Source organism: Natator depressus, chromosome 2, assembly GCF_965152275.1.
Source record: "Natator depressus isolate rNatDep1 chromosome 2, rNatDep2.hap1, whole genome shotgun sequence".
Taxonomy (NCBI): domain Eukaryota; kingdom Metazoa; phylum Chordata; order Testudines; family Cheloniidae; genus Natator; species Natator depressus.
In genome coordinates, this window is record NC_134235.1 from 74,869,539 (window position 1) to 74,888,629 (window position 19,091).

Genomic DNA, 19,091 nt, shown 5'->3' on the forward strand with positions numbered 1-19,091 from the left:
TTTGCTTTTGGCTAAGTTTCTATGGTGTTTTAACATGACTTGTTCATCGTTCAGCAGTCTGGATTTGTATGTGGATTTGAGATGGAGGTGTAGCAGGAGGAGAGCCTGAGACATAAGCCTTTGTATCAGAGGCTGGTATGAGGCTGGACCTGCTCACAGAATCTGGCAAGAACAGGGCTTATGTTGCAGAAATACACATTCCTAAGAAGTGCTAAGCACAGAGTACTTATGCAAATACATCCTGATATCAAGGATGGTATAAAAACGTTCCCCCAAGAATAGCAGGAACACACTGACCTCTCCTAAAAGGTAAGGTTAGGAAGACAGTATGTAATAGAGATGTTTTGATCAAACCAACAAGTACAAGGTGATAAGTAGCCATGTCAGGTGGTGGTAACTAACTATATCGGAGGCAATATGTAACTTGTTTGTATCAGGGTATAAAGATGTATCTCAGAGGGAGTATCTTTGCCCAGCCAAGGGGGGAATGGAAAGTCCCGCCATTCACTGAGCTGCATCCATTGTCCCGGGCATACGTGTGTTAGTCTGCTAGGTGCTATTACCGTGCTTTGTCAACAATAAACCTGGCCTGGCGCCTTCGTACCTTATGGATCTTTTGGTCATTGGGTGGTTCGCTCGAGGTCTGCTGTGCCAGCTGTCTGCACAGAGCTGGGGCAGCACACAGGGAGAACACACACATGCAGCCAAACATCTAACCACAGGAGGAATTCAAAGTAAACATTTTCTTGAGGGAGGGTTGTTAATGTAGTACTAATATCTAAACTGTATTGTTAAATTTATTCATCTCAGTTTGGGTTACTGCTGATTATGTAGTTTATGACTTTTTTTTTTTTAAAACTTTTTTTGTATTTTTGGATAATCTAAGCACTATACCCAGATGTACAGACACTCTTTTCTTAACCTGTGTATTTGATCATTTTATTAAAGCAAATGTTAAAAAAAATTATATAACATGTACTTTGCTAAATACAATCGTGTATTGAGACAAAAGACCAAGTTCAGGGGGGAGTCTAAGCTGGTGTAGTTTAAATATATTTGGGGGAGGCAAAACAATTTGCTACTCAAATCTTCTTTTTCCTACCTGCAAATATGTAAGTGGCACCAATTTTGACTCCGTCTTCACTCTCTCTTAGACTGACTTAGATACTTCTAGTGTTCTGATGAGTGGGTGTGAATTTATTTTATACCCATTCCCACCACAGATATCTCCCAGGCAGGGACAATTGATGGACCGCAATCTCAGCAGAGAGTATATAATCCTACCAGAATGAGGCCAGGACACACATTAATAATACTAGAGATTTAGTAACTTTTTTTTAATGGCATTCAAAAGCTGGAATCAAGATAGCAAAAGACTGGGAACATGCAGTTTAAAGAGGAGATTAATAGTAAGCAGCATGCTTGATGTATGTGAAATAACAAATGGTGTAGAGAAGGTAAATAAGATGCTTCTATTTGCTCTGTCAATATAGGAAGGTGACTGTAAATGGAATGGAAAGGTAACTTTTAAACTGACAAAAGGAAGTACTAGTTTTACACAGCACACAGTTAACCTGTGGAAATCCCATTGTCACAAGATCTCACTGAGAAGCAGTAACATCAGATAAGATTTGAAAAGTTAGGGCTAAGCCAACCACTAATGGAAAGGGTTAGTATAAAACTTTTCTGTGCAGATTATTTCATAATCTGTCCACTATGGGAATTCTTGCACCTTCCTTGAAGCATTGGGTACTGGATACAGTTGAGTTGAACCTATATAAGGGTCACTGATCTAATCTGAAATGGCAATAACTTCATTCATAAGAATCAGCAAGAAAAAAAGGAAGCTTTTTAAAATTTGTAACATTATTAAACACTCCTCCAATGTCAGACTTCCACACAACATGTATGCTGTGAAATTGACTCTGTAGCAGCCAATCCCACTGCTTTCTTTCTGACTTAAAAGCTTAATAAGAACTTTTGCATAATCACTCCGTTAAATAATTGTGTAATTACATAATTACTCATTACAATTGTTTGCCTTATTGGTACTTAACAAGATGTACCATAATTACATGTGATAATTAGCTACAATTAATGTCAACCAAGGAAATTCATACAACAATAACTTCTAACAGTGACTACAAAAGCATAGAAGGCAGGTGGTAGCATGAATAGTAAGTAAAATACTTTATTCCACTTGTGGACTGCACTTCCCCTGCGCAACAAGATATCAGTGAGGCCAAGAGTTTAGCTGGACTCAAAAAAATTGGACACTAATATGGAAAACAAAAAGATCCAGAATTACAACAGCAAACTGTAAAACACCAAGAGTTTGTGGTAGGGCTACAAATCCTCATACTCCAGGGGTTTTAGGAGGAAATTTTTCCTTTGGGCAGATTATCACATAGCTGTCTACCACAAGTTTTCCTGTACCTTCCTCCAACAGTGGTCCATACTAGCTGCTTCCAAGACCAGTGGCCATGTCTACACTTACCAGTAGATCAGCATTGCTGCGATTGATGCAGTGGTGTCAATTTAGTGGGTCTGGTGAAGACCTGCTACATCAATGGCAGATTGCTCCCCCGTCGACTCCTACACTCCAGCTGCTGAGAAGAGTAACACACTGTGGTAAGTCGACCTAAGCTACGTCAACTCCAGCTATGTTATTCATGTAACTGAAGTAGTGTAACTTACTGTGGTAGTGTAGACCAGCCCTTCTGAACAAGATGGACCACTGGTTTCATCTCGCATAGCAACTCCTGTGTTCCTCTGAAGTCATACAATATTGTTGCCTCTTGAGCTCCTCATCGGTCAAATCTGTTGGTATCTTGTCTGGAAGGTGATCTGCACGTATTTGTAATGACGTAGTATTAAGTCTCTGCACTAAACACCCAAAATCCTGGGTATGAGGAGGTTTCAGCATTTATTGTAACTTAAATGAAGAAAAAGATGAATGCTTAACATAATTGACAGCAAATGCAAAATGCCTCTGTTATACCTATGTGATTGGGGATATTCACTGCATAATCCTACAGCTAGTTCATTTAAAAATGTGCTAGTTATCTTTAATTTAAACACAGCACAGTTCATGATCTAGGTTGATATTTTCTGCAGGGAAATACAAAGGGCAACTTTTGCTGTAGTGCAGAATTATTTCTCCTCTCCATTTTTTTTTCTGCCTCAGTCTTTGCACTCCACTGACATCTATAGTTTTTATAAATAGAGTTTGCCTGCTCTCATGCATTAGACTATGACAGGGTAAGGCAGCCACATGCCTCTGTGCAACCTGCTCTGAAATCCTTTCCTGGATGGCTATTTTGGAAGCTTAACATTCTTGTATTTTTTTTTTTTCTTTTCAAAAGGGAGGAAAGCTATTCTGAGCTCTTACTAGCTATTGCCCTCTGGAGTTGTTTGGCACATGTTATCATTTCACAAAGCTGGAAAGCAGTTAATTTGAGTTGAAAATCCTTTCATTCTGAACATGAAATTTATTTTGTGCAGGGGACATAGAAGCAATATAATAGCAGTAAGGAAACTCGAGATCCTTTCAGGAAAAATTCTGCAATCTCTTGCAGATGACTTAACATATTTTTGAAGCATTGTCATCAATTCACAAGAAATGAAAATTATAAAAATCTTTGAGGTTCAATTCAGCGCTCAGCCTCCTCAGTGTGGCTGAACTTGGCTTTGTGCAGGACCCGAGAGGGAGAAGTACAGGTTGCTTTCTTACCATTTGCACATCTCTGATCCATGGACCAGTTAGGTTCCCAGCACAAATCAACGCAGACCCAAGACTTCTTTAAGTAATCCTGACTGGTATCCACCCCTAACGGACTGTTATTCCAGCTACAGATTCCGAGAGCACAGCAACGCTCCAGAAGGTCAACAACCTTGGCCTGTGGAGGACCACCATGAGCACTGAATTCCATGGTTGAGGGTCCTCAACCAATGCCCATGGGGCTATGGTCCCAGGACAAAGATATTCAAGACTAGAGAGACTGATAGCCACAGTTCCTCAGCTAGACACAGCTGCCATGGCACATGGAGAGCTAGCTAGTTAGTTTCTAAGATTAATGTCAAAACATTGAAAAGCACTTAGAAGGAAATAAGAAGCCCGGGCAGTCTTTAAATGATTTCTATGTATAATTTCCCTGCAGCTAATGTTATCAAGAAGGCAGATTGCACCATGCTGCAGCATGGTGCATTCTGTGCTATTTCTGAGTGGTCTTCCAAAGGTGCCCTATGCAGAGTACATTACTGTAGTTCTCTTCTTTGTAACCACTGGAGTCGACTACTGTGATATTTGCATGTGAAAAAAAATCTCTTGGTACCTTGGAATCCAGAGAACTGACAACACTCCCAATTTCTAGATCTGTCAGACAAAATTGGACAGGCTCCCTCAATAATGAGTGGACACCTTCCTCTTCATTTTCCCTAAATGACTTTTCCCAACCTTCTAGCTCCACCTCTGTTTTATGGATTGAACACCAACCAATTCAGTGTTGGCCAAATCTTCTTCTTTTAGCCAGACACTGAGAGAGCCAAGCATTGTCCAAGTTCAATTTTAAAAAACTGCCATAAAGCTGCAAATAATCCACATAGTGTTAGCCTCACAGCCCACACATCTTGCTGTGTTGCTCAAGAACCTTGCATAAAAACCTTGAATAAAAGCAGTGGTAGAAGAGAAACCAACAGACGGCAACATACATGCCCTCAGAGCACATCAGAAATTGCTCACCATCCTCCAGTATCTCTCAAAGGCTGTGCCTATGCTATGGAATTTTACACTTAAAAAAATCCCACTGTTGCTTTCCTTGGCTCAGCTGAAGAGGAGTTTCAATTGACTAGGTGGCAAAAATGCTAGAATTTGATAGACTTTTGTCTACAATAGGGGTCCTACTGAGGCTAGCACTGGTTCAACTGAACTGGTGTTATCAATGATAGGAATTTTTCCACTGAAAGTCCCTTCTGTAGCCAAGACCGGAGATGAAAATAATGAAATCCTTCTCTTCCAAGCAGTATTCAGACAAGGCAACAAAACCTTGAAGTCAAAGGCATTAAGGTGGAAGTATCTAAGAGAATCAGTGACAATACCTATCCTCTCTCCTTTGCCAGAAAGATATCTTTACCACACGAAACTAGCCAAACTTCCCAGCCTTCTGCAACCCCAAAAAGCCAGAATGACCAGGATCAAAGAAATCTGAGGATGTCAGGTGATGCTGGTGTTACTGTCACCATTAATTTTTCAATAACTTTCATCAGCAGGGTCACTGGCATCAAGAGATAATCATAGTGTCCAAGCACAATGGTATGAGAGCAGTATAAACCTAGATAAGGTAGAGGGGCAGAAGAGTTGATAACCATGGTCATAAACATTACTACTTTGGCACCCTGATCTGCCCAATTGACCCAACATTCACTCCACTACGTTTACGAACTATAAGGTGGGCATGGATCCAGCTTCCAGTGAGCAGATCCAAGCTCCCTCAGTACTTTAAAAGCCTCAGTGAATGAAGCCGACTGAAACTCAACCAGAGGAGAGGTTTCATTTGTCCTTTCCAGGCACATCTGCCATCATGAAAGTTATCAACCTGACTTGGATGTGATCAGACTTGTCTACGAAATACTGGTAGCTAGAACCCTTCTTCTAAAGAGAAATATTTAACTCTGTCTCGGAGCAGAGGCAGAACAGATTCAGCACAGTGTCGAAGCCTGCAGGATATTGCTCCACTCTGGATTTTGAATATACTACATAGTGCAAGGAAATAGCGTTCTTACCTTCCACCACAGACACCGAATAGAGCCTTAAAAACTCTGCTGCTATTGCTTGGCCATGGAGTGAGGTTTCCACCGTTAGCACTGCAACTGCCACGCCATAACGTTCTGCTGTCACCCCCCTTTCCTTGGAAAGCGTTTGTTTCTTCCGCTCTAATTTTAGAAACCCACATCTTTGCAAAATCCTGTGGCTGACTCGCATTTTCATTTAGCATCTCTGCTTGTGCCACCAGTCTCTCAGCAAAAAGATATTAGAATAATGATGAGGGTGAAGGGGAAACCCGAGATTTTCAGCAGTGAAAGTAAATGTGAGTGGGAGGGGTTGGGGTTACATGTTCCTATGTGACCTTCTCTCCCCCCCCCCCCCCCGCCCCCACGTTTTGCAGTTCTGTACAGAAATGGATGAAGGTTAAATATGTCCAGATCGAAAAAATACATAGGTGCTCAACCTATATCCTTCCTCTAAATATTGTGACCTAATGCTAGAGATCTTGGGCTGTGGTGTAGCTTCTTCAGGCTACAGACTCAGATGAGCCTGAAAGCCACCATAACTGGTCACAGGAGGCTCAGTGTAGGGAATGCCTCCAGGGGCACAGAACATAGCAGCTCCTACACCACATCCCCTTGCTCGGTCTGGCAGAGAGGGCATGGCTGATGAAAATGGTAGTCTTTGTGCTCTATGGATCCCTCGCTGCTGTACTGACTCCTTGGGGTTGGTGGCGGCCAGGGCAAGTTAGAGTAACCTTCCAGCACTCTTGCACTCCCCTGAGCCTGGGCTGGCTGTGCCCACAGCATTAGCTAAAGTGTGTTTAAAGCAGCCTTTGCACATGCCCATGCCAAGCTGCATTTTGAAATCCTTCTTCATAGCTGAGGGTCTGGGCCATTAGCTGCCAAAACTAAAGTGCTCTTGTTATTCAAAAGGGTGCTGGCTGCTTCTGCATTGGAAAGATCCCTTCACTTATAGCAGTTAATTTCTTAAAGTGGTGGTGGGTTTTTCTTTTTTGTGTCTTTCCTATTAAGAGAAACAGTATTGTAATACAAATGGTCTGAAATGCAGCAGAGAGAGAGAGCCTCACCTCTCTGTCTAGCTAGGGAAAGCTTTTCTTCCCCCCACCCCCCCCTTTGAAACTTCAGGAAGCCTTCTACATGCACATTATTCATTCACAACTTGTACTGTACTGGAGGAGCATTTGAGGAAGGCATGTGCAGCCACTTGTCACTTGCTTCAGACAGTGGTGGCTGAATGAACGTCATAATATCGAGTTGCATACTTGACCTGCTTTCCCTGCCACAGATAATTAACAAGTGTTCCTGGGGGAGAAGTTATTTTTACCCCAGTTCCATCTCACGTGCAGGCAATTGCTGCCGCTGTTGTGAGCGTTCAGAGATGTGTCAGCTCATGGAGAAAATTAGACGACTTGGAGTGCTTTAGGACTAGTTCCTTTTCTTTGTTTTGGTTGCCAAAAAAAGAATCAACTAGGGACTGACTGTTGCAATCCAAATGCAGAGCTCGTGTGCTGCTGAAAGGGGAGAGGGATGTTCAGAACAAAAACATTTCTTGAGAGAGATACTTAGAATAGATTTCTGTCCTGCTGCTTTCTTTGAAGTGTAGACATTAATAGCCTGTTGGTTAGTAGACCAGCCTGTTATGACATAAGTAGAGTGGGAATGGAAGGCATTAGTATCCTGGGTAATGGGCCAAATTCTTTCCTTATTTACAGTGGTATAAATCTAGAGAAACTTCACTGATTTGAATAGTTACACTGGTGTAAATCCAGAGTAACTGAGAGTAGACTTTGGCCCTATGTTTTTCAAGCAGTTCGCAAAATACAATTGACCCTACCAACAAGGGCTTTATCCAGTCTTTTGAAAGTCACTTAGTATCTTCCTGGGAACACTGGGCAAAATACTTTACCCCCTCCTGCAGCCTGCTGAATTCCAAACACCCAGGCTCAATTATATTAAGGGCCCTTTACATTTGCTATAGCAGGCCCTCATACATTTACTCCTTCATCCTGCCACCATCCATTCAAACACAGGTGTTTAAATGGATTTAGAGGGTAAGATAATTAGGTCTGGCTGATGTACACTTGGGGAACTGGGGCCACTTCAGCTCCTGGAGAACTTGGAGCAGCCTCACTGCTGGTAATGGCCCCCTTCCTGCCCTGACATCTCCTGTGTCAGGGTATTTGTGGCCAGAACCAGGTGGTATAGAACTGGCTTTGAACCAGATGAGGATTTCCTTAAGTTGTCCCTAGCTCCAGCTATGCAAGCCTATGGTAAGAATTAGGCCAGCTGGCAAATGTCTTGTTACTTGCAGTTCCCACTTCAGACCTGGATCTGTTTCAAAGGTAGAAAACATATTGCTTCATTCAGTAGAAAACTACTTGTTCCATAAAATGCACTAACTGGTTTCCCATAGGAGACTGCACGTGGATGGATGAGTTCAGACAAACATATCTACCTTGTACAGCTTTTCCATATGGTTTTGAGATATGCTCCTCTTTTCTAACACTTCATGTTGGGTGCTTATTACCTTTTGTAACTTTATTTTTAATCTCATTATGATATATAAAGGTGATTAATCAATGGACTGGAAGCTAGTGGTTGCCTAAGGACCTGTGATCCTGGCCTGATAACATTCACTATGGGCAAACGGAGGACAATCCCAGCCAGCAACATGTGTATATATTTGGTGCTTCAGAAGGGTTAACTTTCTAAAGCTGAAGAAAGTTTTGAGTCATATTGATTAGGAGGAAACATTTAGACAGAAAAATGTAATTTGGGAGTTCTTTAAGGATTATTAGATGGCCAAAATGCCATTATTACACTATCAAGAAAGGACAATTTTGGCTAAAAGCCCATCCTCGTTCAGTGGCAAAGTGAAGGCATCAATTAGAAACAAAAAGCAATATCTATGAAATGGAAAAAGGGGAGCTAGATAGCAATCAATATAAAAGGAAAGAGGAAAAATCTGTGGCTGGCAGGGCTACAGATAATGAGGAGCTTTTTAAAGTACATTGGGAAGAAAAGAGAACCTAGCAATGATATAGGCCCATTACAACATGGAGAAGGTAAATTGGTTAATGATGCAGAAAGGGCAGAAGTGTTCAGTATGTATTTCTGGTTTTGTATTGGAAAGAAGTAGGATGATGCACTCGTATCTTATGAGGATGAAATATTTTTCCAGTATGTTAGTAACTGAGAAGGATGTTAGACAATGTCTGCTATGGATAAACATTTTTTTAAATGAGTAGGTCTGGATAACTTGCACCCAAAGGTCCTAAAAGAGTTGGCTGAGGAGATCCCTGGCCCACCGATACTAATTTTTAATAATTTTTGGAATATTAGGGAAATTCCAGAGGACTGGAAGATTGCTAATCTGCCAATATTCAAATTGGAAAGTGGGATGACCCAAGTAATTATAGACAAGTTACCCTGACAACCCCAAGAGAAATAATTGAGAAGCTGATACAGGATTTACTTGATAAAGGATAGGAATATAATGCCAGTCAGCATGGTTTATGGAATATAAATCTTGTCACACCTAATTTTCATTCTTTGAGATTACAAATTTGGTTCATAAAGTAACTGCATAGATGTAACATACTTAGACTTTTGTAAGAGGTTTGGTTTAGTAGTGCATGACATTCTGATTTAAAAAATATAGCAGTATACAATATCAATACAGCACATGTTAAATGGATTAAGAACCAGTTAACTGACAGATGATAAAGTCGTTGTCAGTTGGAAACCTTCACTGAATGGGGGTGTTCCCCAGGGAATGATAGTAGGCCTGATACTATTCAACATTTTCATCACTTATCTGAAAATAAATATAAAATTGGTGATAAAAATTGTGGATGACTTACTGTTTGTGGAATGGTAAATAATGATGAGGTCAGGGCAGTCATACAGAGTGATCTGGATTGCTTGGTAAGCTGGGCCACTCAAAAAAAAAAAAAGTTTTAATACAGATAAATGAGACGTTATACACCTAGGAATACATTACCATACCTACAGAATGAGGGCCTATATCCTGGAAAGCAGTGATTCTGAAAAGGATGTACAGTAGAACCTCAGAGTTACGAACTGACCTGTCAACCACACACCTCATTTGGAACAGGAAGTACACAATCAGGCAGCAGCAGAGATTGCGGGGGGGGGGGGGGGGGAGCAAATATTGTACTGTGTTAAATGTGAACTACTAAAAAAAATGAAGGGGGAAAGCAGCATTTTTCTTCTGCATAGTAAAGTATCAAAGCTGTATTAAGTTAATGTTCAGCTGTAAATTTTTGAAAGAAAAACCATAATGTTTTGAGAGTTATGCACATTAAGAGTTATGAACAATCTCCATTCCTGAGGTGCTCATAACTCTGAGGTTCTAGTGTATGGGTTATAAGAGACGAGCAATTCAACACCAGCTCCCAGTGTGGTGCTGAGGCAAAAAGAGCTAATGTGAGCCTTGGATGTATAAGCCAGACAAATTCCAATTAGAAAATAAGGCACACTTTAATAGTGAAGATGATTAACCATTGGAGTAAAGAATCAGGGGAAAAGGGTGGATTTTCCATCTCTTGATGTAGTCAAATCAAGACTGGATGGCGTTCTGAAAGATATGTTTTAGCAAACACAAGTGATGCTTTAGTCAGGTACAAGTTATTGGGCTCAATACCGGGGTAACCTGGTGAAATTTAAGGGCTTATGATATTGGGCCCAATGATATACAGATTATCTAATAATCCCAGCTGGTTTTAAAATCTGTGAATATGAATCTGTAGATATTGCCCAACTTCCAGTTCTTTACAACAGTGATCATGGTACTTAATAGCAGTGTATTGAGTTACAGTCACTGTCAAGATTAAACATGATTATTGCCTAGATAGCTCCTGGTATCTTCATTTTTAAAAAATCTTATTTTGTATCATTGCACGCATTTGCTCATCCCTTTTTATCTCATTCCCTCTGCTCTGACTAACTGCTTTCCATCTATTGCTCAGTTATTTAGTTTTATGCTTTCTTCCATGTTGTCCAATAGAATCATAGGGTTAGAAGGGCCTGCAGGGGTCATCTAATCAACCCTCTGCCAAGATGCAGGATTTGTTGTGTCTAAATCATCTAAGACAGGTGGCTATACAGCCTCCTTTCGAAAACCTCCAGTGAGGGAGCTTCCATAACCTCCCTAGGCAGTCTGTTCCATTGTCCTATTGTTCTTATAGTCAGGAAATTTTTCTTGATTTAATCAAAATCTGCTATGCTGTACTTTGAACCCACTGCTGCTTGCCCTGCCCTCTGTTGCAAGAGAGAACAACTTTTCTGCATCTTTTTATTTTTTAAGGCAGCCTTTGAAGTATTTGAAGACTGCTATAATGTTCCCCCTTAATCTCCTCTTTTCCAAACTAAACCTACCCAGTTCCTTCCCCCTTTGCTCATGTGGCTTGCATTTCATCCCTTTGATCATCTTTGTCGCTCACCTCTGGATCCTCTCCAGTTTCTCTACATCCTTTCTATACATTAGTGACCAAAACTGGCACAGTACTCCAGCTGAGGCCTAACCAGTGCCAAGTAGAGTGGTATTATAACCTCCCGTGTCTTGCATGCTGTGCCTCTGTTAATGCAACCCAAAACTGTATTTGCTTTTTTTTTTTTTTTTTTCCAACAGCATCGCATTGCTGTCTCATGTTGAGGTTGTGATTCACCACAACTCCCAGATCCTTCTCAGCAGTGTGGCTGCCAAGCCAGTTATCCCCGATTCTGTATTTGTGCATTTGGTTTTTCTTCCCTAAGTGTAGCACCTTACATTTGTCTTCATTTGTCTTCATTGAATTTCATTTTGTTTTCTACAACCCAGTTGTCCAATTTATCAAGATCCCTCTGAATTTTAGCTCTATCCTCCAAAGTGTTCACAACTCCCCCTAGGTTTGTGTCATCTGCAAATTTTGATCAGTGTGCTCTCTATTCCTACACCCAGGTAACTAATAAAGACGTTAAACACCACCAGATCCAGAAAAATATGCTTGGAGCAGTCTCCCTTTTCTTGTATGCCAAACAGACACCTTCTCTTTAGTCAAATACCTACTTTAACATAAGGACTTGGAGAGAGGGCCAAGTCAAAGACCACCCACAGGTTATGGGCTTGAGTGATGGGGAGGTTGGAGGTTTTGTTCACAGTGACTGCGAAAAGAAGGAAAAGTAGATTGAGAGGTCTGTTTTTAGCCATATTGAGCTTAAGCTGACAACTGGATGTCCATAAGGAGTTGTCAGAGACAGGCTGACATTTTAGTTTGGACAGAAGGGGACAGATCAGGAATGGGGAGAGAAATCTTTTTGAGTCATCAGCATGGAGATGATGGTTTATCATCATATTTGTGTTCCTCAAATAAGGCTGTGGGAACGCCAGGGGAGTGGTAGCAACGTGGCAAGTGGGTCCATGACTTGAGCAGGTCTTCTGAATAAATCACCTATACAGAGCATTGTATTAGACCATGCTGCTGCTGTTACAATGTGTAGTAACGGCCATGACGTGGCTGTTACTATTGCCCCTCCTCCACTGCCTCCACGTTTTGAGGAAAGATTCCATCCCTTCTGCCCTCATTTTGGCTCCCTGCACAAAACCCTTTCATCTGGACTTTGACGAGAGACTGGAATTCCACTTTCAACAAAACACAAACTTGTCTGAGAACAGAAGGACCATGGAGACTAACAAACATGGGAAGGTGGAGAAGATGAAGAAGAAGCAGTATCCCATCAACACTCAGTGCTTCCTTTGTAAATGGGAAGGAACAAGGAGCAGAAGCTGAAATAATGGCAACATTTCTTCCCATTCTGCACTGGCAATGCACCAACCAATAGGAGGTGTGGGGGGGGGGTAGGAGAGGGGGAGGGGAGTGTCCATAAATATTAGAGAACATGACACTTTCATACAATATGACACCAGTTTTTGTTGCCCCGGCATGTTTTAATTTGCTATACAACTCAATTTGTGTCCATTTTTCATGGGTTTCGATCCCTTGCAGCTTTTATTGTCATTTAAGGCATGTTCTTCCTTTCAGGGGCATCTCCTCCCTGACAAATCAGTGCTTCAGAAGAGCCAACTGGCCTACTTGCAGTTACTCTCTATAAAGGTGGGATTTAACTTTTTTATTTTGTTTTTATTTTCCCCCTCTGATGGAGTGTATAAACCCATACCGGTAACAAAGGGGTTAAAGAGCTGCTGTGGGCAGGGCTGGCACCGCCCCGGCCCTGTCCATCATGTCAGGGATGGGGTAAGGGTTTAAAAGCAGGAAGTTCCGACCAGTTTCTGGGCAGTTCTGGGAGAGAACAGACAACGGCTCCCAGGTGGGACTCCTGGAAAGTTTTAGGGAAACTGCCCTCTGGAAGGTCCTATGCTGATCCAACAAGGAGTCAGCGGAGTTGGATATACCAGCTGGGCAGAATAGCTTCAGCAAGCCCCCAAACAAGCCTCAAGCAGTCAGTACTGCGATCTACAACCCCTTCTGGAGTTAGGGAACCTGGGACTATATTAAAAGGATTTGGGGAGCCAGGAGATCCATCGCCTTCAGACACAGTCAGACTATTCCACTCAATTTAGTATACTGAGAAAGGTGCCTTATGGGTTTCACAGCACCTAGACAGCAGAGGCAACTGTCAGTAACCTGAGAACTGTGACACCTCCATACCCCACAGATGTGATAAAATTACATTATTTTGTTTTAGAAAATCCTGGTGGCAAATAGTGGGCCGAAGAACTCTGTTGGTTAGTGTGGTGCTAATAACACCAGGATCATGCTGGTCACTTGGGCCCAAATTCTCAAAGGTATTTAGGTGCCTACCGCCTATTGAAATCAATGGGAGTTAGGTGCCTAACATCCTTTAAGGATCTGGGGCTTGCTGACTGCCTTTGTGTGCTAGATTTAAGGACCCTCTATCAGAACATTCTTAGGCCAGTACAAAGGCAAACAATATCCAGTGGCTAGAAACTTATGTCAGCCAAGTTCAAGCTGAAAATAAGATGCAGTTTTTAACAGTAAGGGCAATTAAATATTGGAATGATTATGAAGGGATGTGGTACATTCTCCAGGGCCTGGAGTCTGTGACCTTGTCTACACTTGCGTCAGCGTATAGGGTATGTGTAGCTACATGCCATAGTGGAAAAGCAAATGCGTCTACGCTTGCTATGGTGTTTAGCTGCCAGACCCGATCTCTGCCATGTGCAGTGGGGAAAGGATCCAGCAACGGGGAGGTAATGCGACACTACGCTGCTAAAAATAACAGTGTAGACGTTGGAGGTACTGCTGGGACGCATAGAGAGCTGTGTTCCTAGTGTTCAGATATGCAGGGCACTCTACTCTACTCTACTCACCTAAGCAGTGCCTCACCATCTACACTGTTGTTTATACCTGTGCTAGCTGGGCTTCCAGCCTATGTACCCTACACAATGGCAAAAGTGTAGACCTACCCTAAGTAAAGATCGGCTGCTTTTCTAAAAGAGATGCTCTAGTTCAACCCCAAGTTGTTGGGTTTGATGCAGGAATCACCAAGTGAAATTATTTGGTCTGTGTTATTGTGATAAATGGTGTGTGTGTGTGTGGGGGGGGGTCTCTCTTTTATGGACACCCAGCCAGCCAGTTAGCTATAAAATCCCAGTTAGTAGCTGTTCTCTACTTGCTTTACCTGTAAAGGGTTAAAGTCCATCGGTAAAAGGAAGGGAGTAGTCACCTGACTAAAAGAACCAACGGGAAGGCTAGAACTTTTTAAAATGGCGGGGCGGGGGGAGACTTCTCCTTTGTCTCTGTTCTCTGGAGAGAGGGGACAGAGCAGAAGACAGGACTGGAGCTATGCTGTAAAAAGCTGTGGGCCAGGTCTGAATCACCAGATCATACCTCGAAACTACTCATTTGAAACCCCAGATATGTAAGTAGATCAGGAAATGTCTAGGAAGGTGCGATTAGGTTTATTTCATTATGGCTTGTGGACTCCTCTGAGCTAGCCCCAGGTGCTTTTTGTTTTGCTTTAAGCTGGACCTCAAGAAGCTATCTTGATGCTTAATCCTTGTAATTTTTTTTTAATCTAGCAAAAAGCCTAAGTTCCAAATGTATTTCTTTCTTTCTTTTTTGTTGTACTTTGTTTTTAAAGAACAGGATTGGATTTTTGTGTCCTAAGAGGTTTGTGCATATGTTGTTTAATTAGCTGGTGGCAACAGCTAACTTCCTTTGTTTTCTTTCTCCGCTCTTCCCCCAGGGGCGTGTGCGCGTGTGTCTGAAAGAGCTTGAGGGTACCCCACAGGAAGGAATTCCCAAGTGCGCCTTCCTGGGTTCCAAAAGGGGTTTTTGCACTTGGGTGGTGGCAGCATCTACCCATCCAAGGTCAGAGAGAAGCTGTAACCTTGGGAGTTTAATACAAGCCTGGAGTGGTCAGTATTAATTTTTAGAATCCTTGTGGGCCCCCACCTCCTGCACTCAAAGCGCCAGAGTGGGGAATCAGCCTTGACAGTTATGAAGAAGGTCAGATGAGGTGAGCATTCGAGACCTCTGGGATCTTAATCTATTAAATATAACTGGAGTTCTTGACCCTCAGAGGCAGGGAGTACTGTGGTTTCATCTTCTCCATAATGCTTTCTTTCCTCTTAGTAATGTGTCTGCTTTCGTATATTTTACCCTGTTGTCTTCCTCCCCTATAAAGGTACATGTTTTACAATAAGATAGCTAACTCAAGTTATTTGGGTACTGCTGCTGGTAGAGTTGCTGAACTTTCTTGTACGCTACATACAGTTTCCATCCATGGTTGGTCTTATCTCCTGCTGGATGACCTTCATAGTCTTCTCTGTTTTTCAGTCGTGCTTTTTAATGAGATCAACAGAATAAATACCCAGATTGAGGTCTCTTAATTTGCTATTGCTCATCAAATATACAGAATTAAGGGCCTGAACCACCATTGCATTACTCCAGTTTCATGCTGATACAACTCTGTTGATTTTTAATGGAATTGCACCAGTATAAAATGGGAATAACATAGTAGTGAATCAGGCCCCTAATTTATGCTTTTAGAGGGAAATTAGATTCTGCTTTGGATTAGGCTGTTTTATAGTTGCCATGGCTCCTGTGTGGTTTAAAAAAAAAGTGATCCATTGCAAATAATTCTGGTTATAGTCCATTTTTGCAAGATGTCCCAGATCTTCATGATTTACTGGACATCTGTTATCAATACAGCTGGGTGAAATTATTTTGGTGAATATTAAAATTGCCAGAAAACACTTTTGGTACATTTAAAAAAAAAAAAAAACTATTCTGTGAATTCAGGTTGAATTTAGTGAATAATTTTGGCCACTCCCCTCGCCCCCCAGCGTAAACAAAAACTTCAGAAATGCCAAAACTGTTTTAAAATGTTGAAACAAACCATTTCAGAACAGCTTCTGCAATGTTTTGCTCGACCCAAATCAATTTTTCTGGTGGGTTTTTCATTGTTTTTTTGTTGTTGTTCCCCCCCCGCCCCCCAACCACAATTTTGGTTGGAACTGAACAATTTTTTTTTTCCCCTTTGGGTTAGCCATTGAACTAAAAAAAAATCAGTTATTCACTCAGTGCTAGTTATCAGTTCAGTTAAGTGGTTTAAGATCTAAACTACTGTAATAAGAATTAAACCACACCAAGCTTTGTTTTTGTTTTTGGTTTTTTTTTTTTTTTTAAGTTCACTTTGCAGGGTATGTTGTTGGTAATTTGTTAGACACTGACGATGGGTTCAATAAACAAATGTAGCTGCTTTGCCTGCCTGCCTGCAATCCGGTGCCATACAATTTCTAGTGTACGTATTTCCTCTTTAAAGTGCTAGGTTTAATTGGTTGTTTCACTTGTTGTTGTTGGTTGAGGTTGGGATTTTTTTGCCATGGCACTTGAGCGACTCTAGTGGGCTAGCACCATAATGCAGAGCTCCTCTAAAAATGAATGCATGGTAGTAGCTTGGCCTGAGATGTGTTCATGTGAGATATTCACTTCTGACCTCTTGTTGTAAATAATTCAAAATGAGGTATATGTCTCTCTTAGGCTCCACGTTGCTATGGGCTATGCTAATAGCAAGTTATTGTCAGGCATCACTTGTGATAAGTAACTAGAACTGAACCACAGATGTTTAGATTAGTTTTAGGGCATTAGATTTTTTTTTTTCTGAAGTGGTTCACATATCATTGGTTCCAATACAAAATCTCTAAGTCACCTAAAGAAAACCATTTACAAAAAAAATCTGACTAGGACACCATATATGTCTGCCTCAGTAGAGAATGGAGTCACAAGTAATGATCAGGCTTTGCGTATGACTGAGTTTTAAGTAATTTATGCCAAATTATGTGTATGTTCTACAATGGATAAGACCAAGGACTTCAGTTAGGACACAAGGGCTGATGTTCTGATACACAAAGAAAGGGATTTTCTTGCCAAAAACAATTTGCTACCCCGATATATTTTATACTGGAAAAGAAAAATGGGGTTGTCATTTCTATATGGAATTGGGCCTGTGAGTGTTAATCTAGTGGATTTGTGTTTTCTTAAGAACTGTTGATCGATATTCTGTTTGTAGTTAGTATACTACCCCGATGGCAAAACTATATATAGTTTAAAAAAAAAAAAAAAAAAAAGGATTCAGGACCTAGCCAGATTAAGGCATAGGCATTATGGGCCTGTGTTAGGACCTTGGCTTTTGATGTCATATGACTACATCAGAATCTCAACTTTCATTTAAAGTTTCATTTAGAAACTTTTTCTAGCCCTCACAGGCCTTGTTTAGACAAGGAAAATAACCGGTTTCGCTTAAACTGAGTTAGCTAGCAATGATTTGAAACACCGTCTAGCTCCCCCCCCTCCTTTTTTTTTTTTTTTTTTTAAAAGAGCCATTTTAATGCCTTTAAAATTGTGTTAGGTATTCCTAGTGTAAGCTAGGCTGCCACCATACTCATGCCTGTGAAGGTTTTATCCAAACCCTCTTGAAGTGAATTGTCTTTGGATCAGGCCCTTTGTATGTGTACACTTCTGGCTTGTTTACAAGGGGGGGCGGGGAGAAGAGGGGGGAGTCCACAGTAGCTGGTGTGCACTAGGCACTCCATAGTAACTCCCTGTGTGGACACTCTTATTGCTCAATAAGTGCTTGTCTACACTGCCCCACAATTCAGGTTAAGGGGGTGTGAATAACTGTGCACACCAAAGTACTGAACTGTAACCCCTCATGTGGATGCTGTGAGCATGAACTATAAATTTCCGAGGCAGCATTAATCTAGTCCTGTTAGAAGAGGACTTCACTAGGAACTTTTGCATCTGCAGTGTCCACACGGGGGAGTTACAATGCAGCCTTGTGGTGTGCACTGCTATTCACAGTCCGTAGCCCTAACGGTGGGGTAGTGTAGATGTAGCCTAAGACACCTTCGTGCTCATTCACTTAATGCACTTTGGAAGTGTACTAAGGCACTCTTTGTGCTCAGTAAGAGTATCCACATGGGGAGTTAGTGCAGAATAGCTAGAGTGTTTTAAATTTAAACCCTGACTTACTGTGCAGCACAGTTGTCCGCCCTTCAGGCGTTAAAGATTAATCTTTAATTAAATGTGATGAAACCTCCAGGAAAACATCCAAGCAAAATTGGCAACTGTACTGTGCACTAACCTCCCCGTGTAGACAAGCCCTCAGGATAGTTCTATGCTAGGAAAAAAGATGTGGTTTTGAAATGTGATTCAGTAGCTAAATATTTAAAATCTTACTGGAGACAGGGGAAGTTTTACCTTGCCCAGCTAACATGTTTAAAACTGCAACTTGCCCTATCCACCCTAGGATTACGTATATCAGCTACTGTGTTTTTAAAACACACTTTCCCCGCAGCTGTAGACAGGCCTGATCTACACTTGGATAAAGGATTTATGTGTGGGGTTTTTGTTTTTAAATATTAGTTAACATGTATTAAAACCTTAGCATTGACAGGACAAATTGTATTAACGTGTTAACAGGCTGAGGTGAACCCCACAAGTGTTTAAAATACACTTTGTCCTGCTTTTACACTAGAGTTTTAAAACATTTTAGTTAAAATGTGTTAGCTTTTTTCTCTAGTCTAGACAAGATCTTAGGTATTTACGCATTTGAGACCCTGGTTTAACTCAAGTTAATTGTTTGCCAATTAGCTTGTTACCTAACATCTTTGAAAATACAAATCTAGACACAATTCCAGGATGCAAACATTAGTGATTTACCCTAGGTGTCCTGGGAAAACAGGACCACAAACTCTAGTTTAGACTTGACCTGAGGAGTTAACCCTAACAGTCTTACTCTTCTTGTACTCCAAG

The 19,091-nt window shown here is 41.3% G+C and overlaps 1 long non-coding RNA gene across 1 annotated transcript in view; it reads left to right on the forward strand.

Annotated features, from left to right (window-relative positions):
• Nucleotides 1–12,863: 12,863 nt before the first annotated feature.
• LOC141981434 (uncharacterized) overlaps nt 12,864–19,091 on the forward strand; it is a 59,149-nt gene continuing 52,921 nt past the window's right edge. Inside the window, exon 1 of the long non-coding RNA XR_012637774.1 lies at nt 12,864–12,902. This is a non-coding gene — a long non-coding RNA (uncharacterized LOC141981434). The remainder of the gene's footprint in view (nt 12,903–19,091) is intronic.